This window comes from Lucilia sericata, unplaced genomic scaffold (genome assembly GCF_015586225.1).
Source record: "Lucilia sericata isolate MDLA Ls3-8-SP2 unplaced genomic scaffold, ASM1558622v1 Contig000856F_arrow, whole genome shotgun sequence".
NCBI classification, from domain to species: domain Eukaryota; kingdom Metazoa; phylum Arthropoda; class Insecta; order Diptera; family Calliphoridae; genus Lucilia; species Lucilia sericata.
In genome coordinates, this window is record NW_023994847.1 from 49,548 (window position 1) to 64,169 (window position 14,622).

At 28.7% G+C, this 14,622-nt stretch overlaps 2 protein-coding genes across 2 annotated transcripts in view; one reads left to right on the forward strand and one right to left on the reverse strand.

Moving 5' to 3' along the window:
• Positions 1–14,622, reverse strand: part of LOC119608615 (transcription factor IIIB 90 kDa subunit) — a 61,155-nt gene that overhangs the window by 19,305 nt on the left and 27,228 nt on the right. The window lies entirely within an intron of this gene.
• Positions 9,160–14,622, forward strand: part of LOC119608614 (BTB/POZ domain-containing protein 3) — a 28,304-nt gene continuing 22,841 nt past the window's right edge. Inside the window, exon 1 of the mRNA XM_037963092.1 lies at positions 9,160–9,936. The gene's annotated coding sequence lies outside the window, so the exon portion shown is untranslated. The remainder of the gene's footprint in view (positions 9,937–14,622) is intronic.

Genomic DNA, 14,622 nt, shown 5'->3' on the forward strand with positions numbered 1-14,622 from the left:
CCAAAATGCAAGTATAGCGATGAAATTCGACATAAATAAGTTTTATGTGAGCCAAAATCTTTCTACCAAATTTTTTGAGGATCGGTCCATAATTGACCCTACCCCCCATATAAGGTCCTCTTTAGAAAATTACTTTAACACTCATTACTGGTCCAAAAAATGCTAGTATAGAGATGAAATTCGGTATAAGTAAGTTTCTTAGGAAACAAAATCGCTCTACGAATTTTTTTTAAGATCCCCCATATAAGGTCCCTCTCTGAAAATGACTTTAACGGTCATTACTGGCTAAAAAATACGAATATAGCAATAAAATTTTACACAATTAAGTTTCTCGCGAGGCAAAATCTTTTTAATAACTACTCCCCCTATTGGGTCCACTTCAGGAAATAGCTTAAACGTTCATTACTGTCTTAAAAATACGAGTAAAGTGATGAAATGCTACACACGTAAGTTTCTTACGAGCCAAAACTTCTGTACCAATTTTTTTGGATCGGCCCATAAATGACCCTTCCCCCATATAAGGTCCTCCTCTGCAAATATCTACAATGCTCATTACTGGCTTAAAAATATGAATGTGACGAAAATTGATGCACATAAGTTTAATGCGTGCCAAAATCTCTCCACCAAATTTAGGAAGGATCGATCCATAATTTACAGCCCGGTCCCCTTCAGAAAATTACTTAAACGATCATTACTGGCTTAAAAATATGAGTTATGAAATACGGTTATGAAATTCGCTCCGAATTTAGTATTGTACTGAGATCAAGATTTTCAATAGCTGGTAAGGAACTGAAGGCCTTTTTCAAAAATATATTTTTTATTTTTCTCATATTTGAGAGGTATTCCCAGAAAAAAGTGATCCACGAGACACCTTACGAGTCTATAAACTAGTCTTAATATTAGTAAATACATAAGTTAGATTAGTCAACAAATCAATTAAAAAAAACAGTCAATCATATTAAGTACTTTTTTATAAATTCTAAACTTTTGTTTAGTCATATACGAATCAATATACCAGTTAACTGGTTAGTTAATATAACAGTCCATAGACTAGTTCATAGACTGGTTCATAGACTGGTTCATAGACTAGTCTGTAAAATATACTAGCCCAAAGACTAGCCAAGTACTTTAAAGTCTATCGAAATTGTTATTAAAATAGTTAAAAATTTATATAAACATTTAAAGATCGAATATGTATTATATTAAGAGTTTTTAACAGGAGTTTTAAATAATATAGTATGTAGTACTTTTCCTCCTAAAAAAGTACTTTTTGGTAACAATTCCAACATAAAATTTTCCATGCCTGCTGGTAAATATTTTGTTAACGGCATCATTATCGATGAGAGTAGCTGGCAGTGTAGCGTATGAAAATGTTCTCTCGTATTTATTGCATTTTTGTGAATGGCCCAAGATCGGGTTCAAGATTTTCTAGCAGGTTTTTTTATTTTTTGATTTCTGTTAAAAGTTGTAAATTTGGTAGTGCGAGCGTGCGATTTATTCGTCTAGTAGTTGTAGTGCGTTTGTACGTTATGCCTCAAGGTCATTCTTACTGATCTCTCAGACAGTTGTTTGTTGTGTTAATAAAGTTTTTCAAATTTGTTTTGTTCTTAGGAACATTTAGCATTTAAATAAGAGGTGTTTCGAATTGAGTAAAAATTAATTAAAATTTGTATTTTACTTTAGTAGTTCATTTATTGATTTGTTTATTCAGCCACTTTTATTAAGCTTTATTGACTTAGCAAACTGTTTTCAAATGTGTTCATCATACGGGGCGTGTTCTTATAGATCGAGTGTAACAAAATTTAATTCATTAAAGACATTAAATAGGACTACATGTAAAATATTTTTATATCCTACAGTAGCATAGAAATAAAATTTACATCGATTCCAATAAAATTTTACATGAGTAAAGTGTTGTCGAGTTTAAGTTTTGAATTTTGACCTCTTGGTTTCACCAGGGTCGTGGTTAGGGATTCACGACGGATTGTTTGTCAATAGTGAGCTTACCACGTTTGTTAACATTTAGACAACGGATGTGTATAAAATTTAGATTTCGACAACGAATTGTTGCAATGTTGTCAACATTACATAGTGTTGTCATACGTATGTATGTATATACTTTGATAACGGATGGTATTGAAAAATTATAAACAGTTTGGGGTCAATTTGGTACCAGACTTGTATATTTCTTTTTCCCTCTGTGTAGCATACCTCTGGTATGTTAAATTTTTAAAACGATTCTATTTCTTCGTTTAAGTTCCGATCTCAAAACAACATACCTTTAGAAGTTACATAATTATTTGCCTCTTTTTAAATTTCTGTACCACTGTGCATCGACCAAAGAACATGTTACAATATAAAGAAAACTGTTCAGTTTAAATTTGGTCCATATTTTTGACCCACCCTAATATACATATGTTTGTATATATGAAATCCAACAAAAAAATGTGTTTTTTGCTCAATCATTTATATTCTAAACACTTCATTTATTTAAAACAAAATAAAACAAATTTGTCTACAAAAAAAGATGAAGATCTTTTCTATGAGTAAGACAGTAAAATTCCATTCAATCATTAAAATTCAAATTAATAGTTATTATCTAATATTATTATCTGATAGTGGGATGGTCGTTGTGTTTTTAATAAATTTAACTTTTATTTGTTATGGTTCTCGACTTAAAATCAAGTTTCGAAATTAATTCTAACACATCCGCATATGATTGATATTTCTTACACAAAAATCAAATGACACTGAAAGAACCAAATTTCATGAATAGTATAAAATTAACATATTTACGTTTGTCAAAATTTAAATTTAATGTAATGTACATCGGTTAAAGCCCTTTTCTATATTGAAGGCTGTATTAATAGATAATTCGATTTTGATTTTGGTTAATTTATTATTACAATAATTAATATTCCAAGCAGTTATTATTTATTATATGACACTTAATTTGGTATTTTTTTGGTAAAATAAATATTAATGCAAACATATTTGGTATAACAACTAACTTTGAACTTAGGTTTGAAATTAATTATAACACATCCGCATATGCTTGATATTTTGTAGACTTGTTTAAAATTGACATGCACATTAGAGCTTGTTTAACTAAATATTTCTTTATCTTTTTTTAACAAATCACGTTTTATAATTTTATTTTGGAATGCCGAATTTTATTAAATTCTATTGTTTTTTCTTGTTCGAAGAATAAACTAACATCCTATTTCCTCCAATATTTTTACATATTATTACGCAAGTATGTATGAATAAAAGTATAAAACTCGGGTAAACAGTTTTCTAGAACGATTTGTACCACATGAGCCAAATTCTTTAGATAGGATTTGAACCCGAATGTTTTCTCTGTTTCTTCTTTTTGAACCATTAACATGATATTTAATCGTGCTTTTTCTGTCCATGCTTAATTTTTGTTTCTAGTTTCAATATTATAGAAAACTCAAAAAGTACCAATTAAGAACGATAAAGTACCAAAAAAGTAATCCTTGGTACCAGGGTTACTAATAACACCCATTAGCATATTTAATTTTTCAAGATTGTTTCGGATTTTTGCACATATCTCCATTGTTTATGGGCCAATTTTGCGGTTATAACTAGCGATATTCTCGAAACCATGTCTATTATAATTGTTGAAGGTTTGGATCCCGAAGATATCTGAGATGTTCAGAAAATTTATTTCAACAAACAGACGGACGGATAGATAGACGGACATATCTTTATCTAATAATATAATTATTGAAGGTTTGGATCCCGAAGATATCTGATATGTTCAGAAAATTTATTTCAACAAACAGACGGACGGATAGATAGATGGGCATATCTTTATCTACTCCGCTATATTCAAGGATCCAGAATATCCCAGCAAAAGCATGGTAAGGAGTTGTACTTGCTCAACAACTTACTTTTAAATGACTACTACATACCATCTGCATTACATAAAATAAGTCTAGTAATGACTTACAAATAATACATTATGTAAGTATGTACTTACTTTTTAGCATAAACGAAAAAAATATTTTTTTGTGAAAACTAATAGTAGAGGCAGTGTACGTATCCTCGTATGCTATTTTTTTGTTTTTTTCTTAGAAACAAAACTACTAACTAATTTAGAGAGGATCGTAGTAAGTACTTATCTAAATCCCTATTTATAAGCGAGCGTGGTAAGTACTTGCCTCCAATGTCATCCCCTTGTTAAAGTAATGCCTTAAAATGCTATTGACTAGACAATAATCTGATATTGACATTTTAACTCCTAACTTTTCAATGTAAGTTTTTGCTGGGATACTATAGTATACTTTATGGGGTAGGAAAATTATATTTTATATCCTTCATCTTCAAGAGAAGATAATTGATATTAAATAGAGTTACAGACAATATCAAACTACTTTCTGTATACTATATATTGTGATTGATAATGACAACTCATTACCAAGTAATGTCTAAAATAACTACTACTCATTACCAAAATTTTAATTTTTTTGTTGGTATGGTGGAACCTATCCCAAATGATGAATAAATTTAAACTTTTTACTAAAATTCAATTTTGAATTTAATTGAAAAGAAAGATAGCAGTTTCAATACTTCCACCGTTCAAATTGTGGTCTAAAACAAAAAAAAAAAAAGAAGACAAAAAAATCCCAAATTTATTTCGCAAACTTTCTTAGTTTATTTACATACATATATTTTCAAGGTCCTCTTATACAAACACAAAATGACAAAAAAAATCTAACAGCAAAAAATTGTAATAAAACTTTTCTATAGTTCTGTTTTACATATTTAGCAACACCTTCAAGATACAACTTAGTTTGCTGTTTGTTTTGCGAACATATTTTTTTTTTATTTATTTTACCAACTTGCAATATCAACATTATGAAAAAAAAACAACATTGAATAGAGCAAGAAAATTCTAACACTTAACATTAATTTGATAATCTTTTAAGCAGTAAATTTAATGTTTTTCAAATAGAGCATCAAAAAAAATGTCAGAAAAAAGAACCTTTTAGAATATACGTTTTTTCATTTATACAACTAAAAGCTGTCCAACTCAGATGATGCTGGAACTTCTTACGCAGATGCATCCTTTTTTCCTGCATAAAATTTATATGGCAAAAACACACACACACACTATACGATGATGATGATGAAGTAAAAATAAACTAAAATTGTAAATGTTGCATTAGTTAGTTGTGAAATAAAATTAAATAAAAAATTATTTTCAAAGATTTTTTTTCCAGAGGGTGTTGCTTGTTTGTTGCAAGTAGTGTTTGTGTGTATAAAACAGTTTTTTTTTCTATTTACAGCTCAGTATTTATTAAACTTAAATGAATAGCAAATAATTTGTTTCACAGAAAAAATTTGTTTTAGTTATTAAGCAATGAAAGAGTATGTGTGTTTCTATATAATTTTGCAGTAGTTTTTTCATTTAGGTACTTGCACAGTATTTTAAATTCTGCATTTTACCATTATTGTTGTATTTTATGTTACAAAAATACAACAAAAATGAGATGCAAAAAAAACGTTTATGAAACAAATGCACTTGAAAAATGATGATAATGTTGATGTTAGATAAAGTTTTTGGTACAGTGGCTTAGGCGGAAGCAAAATTTCATGGGGATTTCGAAATGTTTTAATAGTTTTTGAAATTAACATAGGTTAGGTGATCTATCAAGCGCCCTTCAAAGACAACCGTCTGAGCTCTGTTAAATGTGGCGACTTCGATAGATCCCAATCAGAATTTGATCTAAAATAGTTCACTTATCTATTGATCTATTATAGTTCAATAGAGAAATTTCATCGCCCATTTAAAACCACTGTAATATCTTCAAATTCTGTGCAAATAGAAATAGAAGTAAATATGTAAGAATTTATCTAGAAAGTATATACACATCTACTTGTTTTTATACGTATGAATGATGACATTTGAAATGTTATTTTAAACACTTTTACTAATGGTTATTTAATGCTACAAAATTATCTCAATGTTTTTTTTTTTTTTTTCATCTTTATAAACTCTTAATTTTGCCAGAATTGTATATGAAATATGCATGCAGAATGATAACAAACAACATTTTGTGCAGTAGCAATATTTTTTATATGTCTTTCTATACATATAACTATTCTTTGATATATGCATTCAGTCAGTCATCCATCCATAGATGTTGTTGTTGATAAACTAAGGAAATAAATGCATAAATTTTAAATTTTAAAAGCTTTTTCATAAACTAAATCTAGAAAAAAAAGTACTGTACTTGCAAAATATAATATGTACGAGGGATGTTTGTGAGAAAAACTATAAGTTGTGAAAAGTTGTTTATAGAGCCCTAAGTCAAATTGGAACATCCAAAAGGAAACATTTTAAATATGAATTTGTTTTTCCTTATAAATAAAGTGGGTTATAGTCCAGCCAGGAGTTTAATCTCTAGTCCATACTATAGTCTAGTCTATCGGCTAGACTATAGTTTAGTCTATCGTCCAGACTATAGCCTAGTCTATCGTCCAGACTATGGTCTAGTCTATAGTCCAGTCTATCGTCCAGACTGTAGTCTAGTCTATCGTCCAGACTATAGTCTAGTCTATCGTCCAGACTATAGTCTAGTCTATCGTCCAGACTATAGTCTAGTCTATCGTCCAGACTATGGTCTAGTCTATCGTCCAGACTATAGTCTAGTCTATCGTCCAGAATATTACCTAGTCTATTGTCCAGACTATAGCCTAGTCTATCGTCCAGACTACAGTCTAGTCTATCGTCCAGACTATTGTCTATCGTTCAGACTATAGTCTAGTCTATCGTCGAAACAATAGTCTCGTTTATAGTACAGAATATATTCTAGTTTATAGTCCGGACTATAGCCTAGTCTATCGTTCAGACTATAGTCTATCTATCGTTCAGACTATAGTCTAGTTTATCGTTAAGATCGTCCAGACTATAGTCGAGTCTATCGTCCTGACAATAGTCTATTCTATCGTCCAGACTGTAGCCTAGTCTATCGTTCAGACTATAGTCTAGTCTATCGTTCAGTTTAGTCTATCGTCCAGACAATAGTCTATTCTATCGTCCAGACTATAGTCTATTCTATCGTCCAGACTATAGTCCAGATTATAGTCTAGTCTATAGTCGAGACAATAGTCTAGTTTATAGTACAGACTATAGTCTAGTCTATCGTCCATCGTCCAGACTATAATCTCGTCTATATTCCAGACTATAGTTCAGTCTATAGTCTAGAGTCTAGACTATCATCCAGACTATAGTCTAGTCTATCATCCAGACTAGTCTATCGTCCAGTCTATATTCTAGTCTATTGTCCAGACTATAGTCTACTCTATATTCCAGACTATAGTCTAATCTATAATCTAGTATATAGTCCAGACTCTAATTTAGTCTATGTATAGTCCAGAGTCTCGTATGTCTAGTCTCTAGTCCAGATTATAGTCTATAGACTACAATCTGGTCTATTGTCAAGTCAAAACTCAGGGAATAAAATGTAGTTTTCTAATCTACAAATATTCGAAATATTGATTTGTACTTCTGGTGCCTGGGTGATTCAACACGTTACTATGTAGACCTTCCTGCTGACTGAATGACATAATATCATTTAAATTAGTTTGGCTGAGCAATGAATGTTCATTATTGAAACGAAATATATCAGTATAAAGCGAAATGTTACTCTTTAACTGCCCTCGTATAATTCTTCTCGTAAAGAACAAACATTTAGTTAATAGTTTACGTTTCTTAAGTTCTAAGGATAATACTGACTCATAGTATGTATGTATGTTTGTATGTATTCATATATATGGTACTTATGCAGTTTGTTCAAAAAGTAGGAGCAACAAACAGCAATTTAACTGAAGATAATGACGAGATTAGCAAGAAAAACAAATAAAATTATTACACTTAAACTATACGAATTTTAGAATCCCTTCTCTCTTCAGGTTGAAGTTTAAAAAGCTATAACTGAACTTAAGAGGTATCCTCTGATCAATATTTTCATGTCCTAAATGTCTTTTGGGGTTATCATCATTTTCAACACAATTTTGACTTTTGACAACTTGAACTTCAACTTCATACATATATCGTTCAATTCTAAAATTTCAGTTACAAACAATTCGCTTAAATCAACTCTACCAACTGCTTCCATGTCATTCTACAACGAATGCCACTTGCTGCAGTTAAACTCTTGTACTAAAGTTCAACATGTATTATTAATTACAATTTATGTTCTGATGAAAAAGCACAAATAAAAGTTTTCTTAAATGTTTCAAGAATTTCTTATAATTGTTAATTATAAATGCTAAATTAGAAAGTTTACTTTGAAAAGAACTTAAAAAAAAAAAACTTTTTTATGGAATGCTTTTTAATAGATTTGATTGGTAATGTTATTTAACTTAACTAGGTCATTTATAATTTGGTAATTAGAAGAAAATTAAACGAACTAATTTGAAATAAGTGATTATTTAAGTAATGCATAAAAATTCCAAGTTACAATCATATGAAATCTTCATATTGATTTGATTAAGGTCGATTTACTATAATACTGTCTATATTATTATCCAGGCAGGCTTGGGGGTAATTATTGCATTATAGAGTCAATCAGTGCTTGTAGTACTGGTAATGTATTACCAATTATAGTTATTTGTAATTTTAATTAAATTATTAACAATTATTTGTAATTTCAATTGAATAATCACCAATTATATCTAAATTTCCAAAAACTATTAACTTTAATTTCGAATCTCAAAACAAGTTGTTCCCTTAACACCCGGTATTTCCAATGCAAACAGATGACACCTTAAACTCTTGGCTAAACCGCAAGAACCCAAAAGCAAAACAAATACAAATAAATAAAAAAACAAAAAATTTAAAATAGGTGGGAAAACAATAACATTCAATATGTATATATGAACATACAAAAAAAACAATACAAATACTCATGCCAAAATATTACAACAAAAATAAAGTCAAATAATGACGTCTGCTCGATAACGCTCTCAAAATCAAATAAAAATATTGTTGCCAGCTTTAAAACCAAAAAATAAACTTTTAACCAACAAAATCTAAACTAAGCTCAAATTAATAACAACAACGCCAACAATAAGAGAAGCAGCAACAAAAATTCACATAAAAACTGAGAGTAAAATAAGGTGCTGCTGCAGCTGAGCCTAAAGTTAAAATTAATATCAGCAACATTTTAATGTTGGCGATCATAACGAAATCGAACGTTGCGTTGTAAACTACTGCTGGTACTTAATAACACAAAAATTACGCTAAAACTTAAATTAAAAGACGATTTTTAAAGCAAAAGATTTTACGGGTTAACAAAACAAGTGTTTAAAATTTCAAATAAAAATTTCCCCTAAGAAATTATTTGACAAAAGCAGACGCGTCGGCGCGGAGTTAAATATAGAAACAAACAATACAAATATAATATTGAAAATAGTAAACAAAAAATCATATGTTAACAAAACAAATTGAATGAAAATAAAATATACATATATATACGAAACAAATAAGTAAAAATTAAAGATAATTTTTTGTTTTAACAACAAACAAAATAACACAAAGTTTAAGTGTTTTTATTTCAAGTGTGTTCAATTAAATTGCAAAAATTACATACATATATAAAATTACACAAATAAATTTGTAAAATTGCCAGCCGGTTAAAAACAACAACAAAAAAATTTTTGAATTCGTTGAAATGTGTGTAATATATTTCAATTGCTGTTTATAAAAAATATTTAAACAAAACAAAATATTTATGTATAAAAGAATTGAAATAATTGTGTGTAAAAAATATTACAATATCTGTTTATAAAAAATATTTAAATAAACAAAAATATTTACTTATAAAAGAATTTCTATTATTTTCTTGCACCATTTAAAGCATCAAAGGAATTATTTATAAAATTTTTCAAACAAATAACAAGGTTAGTTAATAGATAAAATAATAACTTAGAATTTAAATAAACTAGTTATTTAAACTACTAGTTTAAGACCGGTTAGGTTTTTTTTTTTGTCAAAATCTATTTTTAATATTCGATGTGTGTAAGTTTTGGGAAAACATGAAATAAGAGTTATTTAACGTTTTTTATAAATTGATAAAAGATCTAAAATATTTACTATGTATTTTATTTATCGATTAGAATTTTGAATAAAATTATAGAAAATGTTCTAATAACACCGGCCAACGAAAAGAAGGTTTGTGAAAACTTCTGAAACCAATTCAACTGATTTTAATATATTTTTAGCTTCTGAAACCGAATCTGATACTTAAGCCATTTATTGTTGAACAAAATTGTGGACATTTAAGTTAATTTTGAAGGGGGATGTGTATAGGAGCCATGGTCAAATGAGACCCTATAATTATAAAATTCATGAAAGTCATCAAGGCTAGTATAGAACTTGGTTTTGCAGCTTTTTGTCGAGATACAAGTATATTAAACATAATTATAAACTTAAAATCCCTATTCGTTCAATAGGCTTCGTCTCCGTTACCATAGAAGATCATCTGCTAAATTTCATTGAATTATCTTCAAAATTGCGACCTGTAGTTTGATCACAAAGTTTACAAGCCCTATTCGGGGGTTCAGTTGTATGGGGGCTAGGTGAGAAAATGAACCGATGTTAACCATTTTCAATAGGCTTTGTCTCCGATACCATAGAAGATCATGTGCCAAATTTCATTGAATTATCTTCAAAATTGCGACCTGTAGTTTGATTACAAGGTTTACATGGACGGACAGACGGACGGACATAGCTAAATCGACTCAGAAAATTATTCTAAGCCGATTAGTTTACTTTAAGGTGGGTATAGGACCAATATTATTGTGCGTTACAAACATCAGCACAAACCCAATATACCCTCCCCACTAAAGTGCTGTAGGGTATAAACAGATTATTGCAGTTTCCCAGATATACCAATTTTTGTAATTCATATGGTGGGAGCCCCCTATTGATAGTTAATCAATTTATTACCCAAATATTCGGAGTTCTTCGTGCAAAATTTTATGATTCTAGCTCTAACAGTTTCCCAGATATACGAATTTTTGTACTTAATTCATATGGGAGGTGCCAATCCTTCCTAATGAAAGTCCGCCCATTTTTATCCCAAATGTTCACATGGATGTTAAAGTTCTTTGTACAATATTTGAAGATTCTAGCTACAATAGTTTCATAGAAAAACGAATTTTTTAATTTAATTCATATGGGAGGTACCCGCCCCTAAAATCAAGTCCGCTAATTTATTAAACAAATGTTGACATGGATGTCAAAGTTGTTCGTGCAAAATTTTAAAATTTTATCTCTAATAGTTTCTGAGATAAATAAATATTTGTATTTAATTCATATGGTAGGTGCCAAGCCCCCCTTAGAAAGTCCGCCCATTTCTCTCCCAAATATTCACATGGATGTTAAAGATCTTCTTACAAAATTTTTAGATTCTAACTCCAATAGTTTCCCAGATAAACGAATTTTAGAATATAATTCCTATGAGTTGCAATGGCTCCTATTGCTAGCCCGCAATGTTCGTGCAAAATTGTAAAATTTTATCTCTAATAGTTTCTGAGATAAATGAATATATGTATTTAATTCATATGGTAGGTGCCAAGCCCCCCTTAGAAGTTTTCCAGATAAACGAATTTTAGAATATAATTCATATGAAGTGCCTTGGCCCCTATTGTTAGCCCGCCAATTTTTTTTTTGGAAATTTGTACATTTAGGGGAAAAAAGGGTAAAACTGGTTTTCTTAATTATCTTACCCAATATTAGTGATACAAGAAAAATTTTAAATGCACCTGTATCTACTCTTAAAATGATCAAATCAGGGTGTCTGGTACTTTACGAAATAACATTTTCGTAAATACATATTTTGAATATATCTCCCAAAGTTATGAGACACCTGTTTCGTACTTTTTTAAAATTCAGTCTTTTTTGGGCGTAACGGGAAAAAAATGTATTTTTCGTACTTTTTTAGCTAATGTGAATTACGGAGTAACTCTGTAATATTTATTGAAACTGAATTTTTGCTATTTCACTGGGGAAAAAAGGTACCAAAAAGGAGAAAAACGGGAAAATTTACTTTATTCAAACTCATTGAAAAAGTAGTTTATTTAAGCTATTGGTATATTATTTTGGAATTCGAGTACTAAGGGCTATATAGGACCAAATCCGAATAAATTGTTTGGTACTTTTTGAAAGCACGAAGGAATACAGATTTGAATCGTTTGTTGTGATATATAAATTTAAACACGGAACATTTTGTAAACTTAATTCTCGAAATAGTATATTTCTAAGCGAAAAGGGGAAAAATTGTACTCTTTTTATTAGTACTTTCCACTAAGGTAGAATTTATTCCACTTTTGGTACTTTTTCTTTTTGTATGTTCTACATAATTAATTCAAAACACATGACTATTAAACACACACGGTCCTCATTGAATAAGATTCATTAAGAGAGAACTTTTTAGTACTTTTTATCTCAGAAATTGTACTTTTTGAATTTTGTAAAATATTCAACTTGGGAACATAAATTTTAACATACATGGTCTTGACTGAATAATATTCTGTAAGTGGGAACTCTGGAACTTTTTCATTCTTCTGGATTTTCTATAATGGTTACCGGAACACATGACATACGGTCTTTATTAAATGAGAATTTATTGAGAGAGATTTTTGTACTTTTTCCTTTTTCCGATGGTATTTTTTGATATTTTTACGATATTGAACATAGAAATATAAAATTTAAAACGTGGGGGCCTTAGTGAATCAGAATCTACTGAAAGCGACTTTTGGTACTTTTTCATTCGTAAAATTATAAATATTTATATATAATATAGAACACAGAAACATAAAATTGTTGATTAAATAAGAATCTATAAGAGGTATTTTATAGTACTTTCGAATTTTGTATGTATTTAATTTTGGTTAGGGTAGCGAAGCACCCAGGGTATGCTAGTTTGATAACAAGAACGGACATGTCTTAAATAACTTAATTATATACTTGGTATACTTGGTTATAGGACCAATGATCTAAGCATTGCAACTATTAATATAAGCCCTATATACCCGCCCTTTTACAATTATGTAGTGTGTAAATATTTACATTAAATTTACAATTTATGCCATAAACAAATATATTTAGTTCTATTATTTCTTTTTTTGTTTTATTTTAAATAAAATTTCTGTTTTCAAATCACTGAATAATTTATTCTTTTCATTAATTTGTTGACAAGAACTTTGTACAATAGAAAAAAAACCAAAAATATATATATTATATCGAAATGAAAAAATACAATAAGTAAATATTTAAGTACTTATTTCCAGTTGTTTAATTTTTTACTGTTTTTTAATTTTTATTAAATACTCATATTGTCAAACAATTAATTCAGGCGATTAATTATCAATATGATTATGTATTTATTTAATTAATTTATATAATTTCAAAAATATAATAATTTTATGGATATTCTTGATTTATTTGTTCAAATAATTAACATTTTAAACATCTTTAATATATAATGCTTTCAAGTTTTGAATTTGCTCATCCTCATTTGTTTTACTTAACAAAGGATTTTTTGACATTGACAAAATGTAGTTTTAAAATTAATATATTTTTACTTCTTCAAGTTTAGAATTTTTTTTATTAAAAAAAGTAAATTATTTTTAAATTCTTATATTTATTTCCACAAACTTTTTTGCAGCAACTAATAAACACCTCAAAACAACCCATTAATTACTTGTCAACAGTTTTGAAAAAAAATATTACAAATTTATATGTGTTACACTCTAACACCATTATACAATTTTAAAAAAATATAAAAATGTATAAAAAAAACCCTTCAATTAGTAACCAAATTACAAATTCATAATGTACTAACATGAATTGCAGAATAAAACTTAAGAGTACAATGCAATCGTAAATATAAAAAAAAACTGCATTTGAATTATTATTTGAAACGTTTTTACTTTTTTTCTACAAGTCATTAGAGTCTTTTTGTGTTTTTCTTTAAAAATAATTATTAAAAAATGATTTGCAATAAAATCATATTAAACAAATAACTAAATTCCTAAAAGCACATTATTGCGAAAATTTAAGAAAAAAAATTAAATTAATAGGTGATGTTTTGTCGTAACAAAAACAATAAAAAACTTAGAATGATAAATTAAATTGTGCCCCAAAAATTGTTGCAAGATATATAACATTAGATAATTAATTTTCAAGGAAATAAAAAATCATTGAAAATTTTTATCAAAAAGTTTCCCTCAAAATTCACAAATTTAAAAACAACAAGTAAGAGTGTTATATTCGACTATGCCGAATCTTATATACCCACCATCAATGTCAATTATGGACCGATCCTCATAAAATATGGTAGACAGAATTTAACTCATATAAAACTTATTTATGTCGAATCATTCATCGCTATACTCGCATTTTTAAAACAGTTATGACTGTTAAAGCTGTTTTCGGGGGGCCATTCGTATGGGGGCTATGCGAAAACGTGGACCGATATTGTCCATTTTCAATACCAAACAAACCTTATAAGAAGCATGTGGAAAATTTCAACTCTCTAGCTCTTTCCTTTCGGACTCTATCGTACTTTCAACAGACAGACA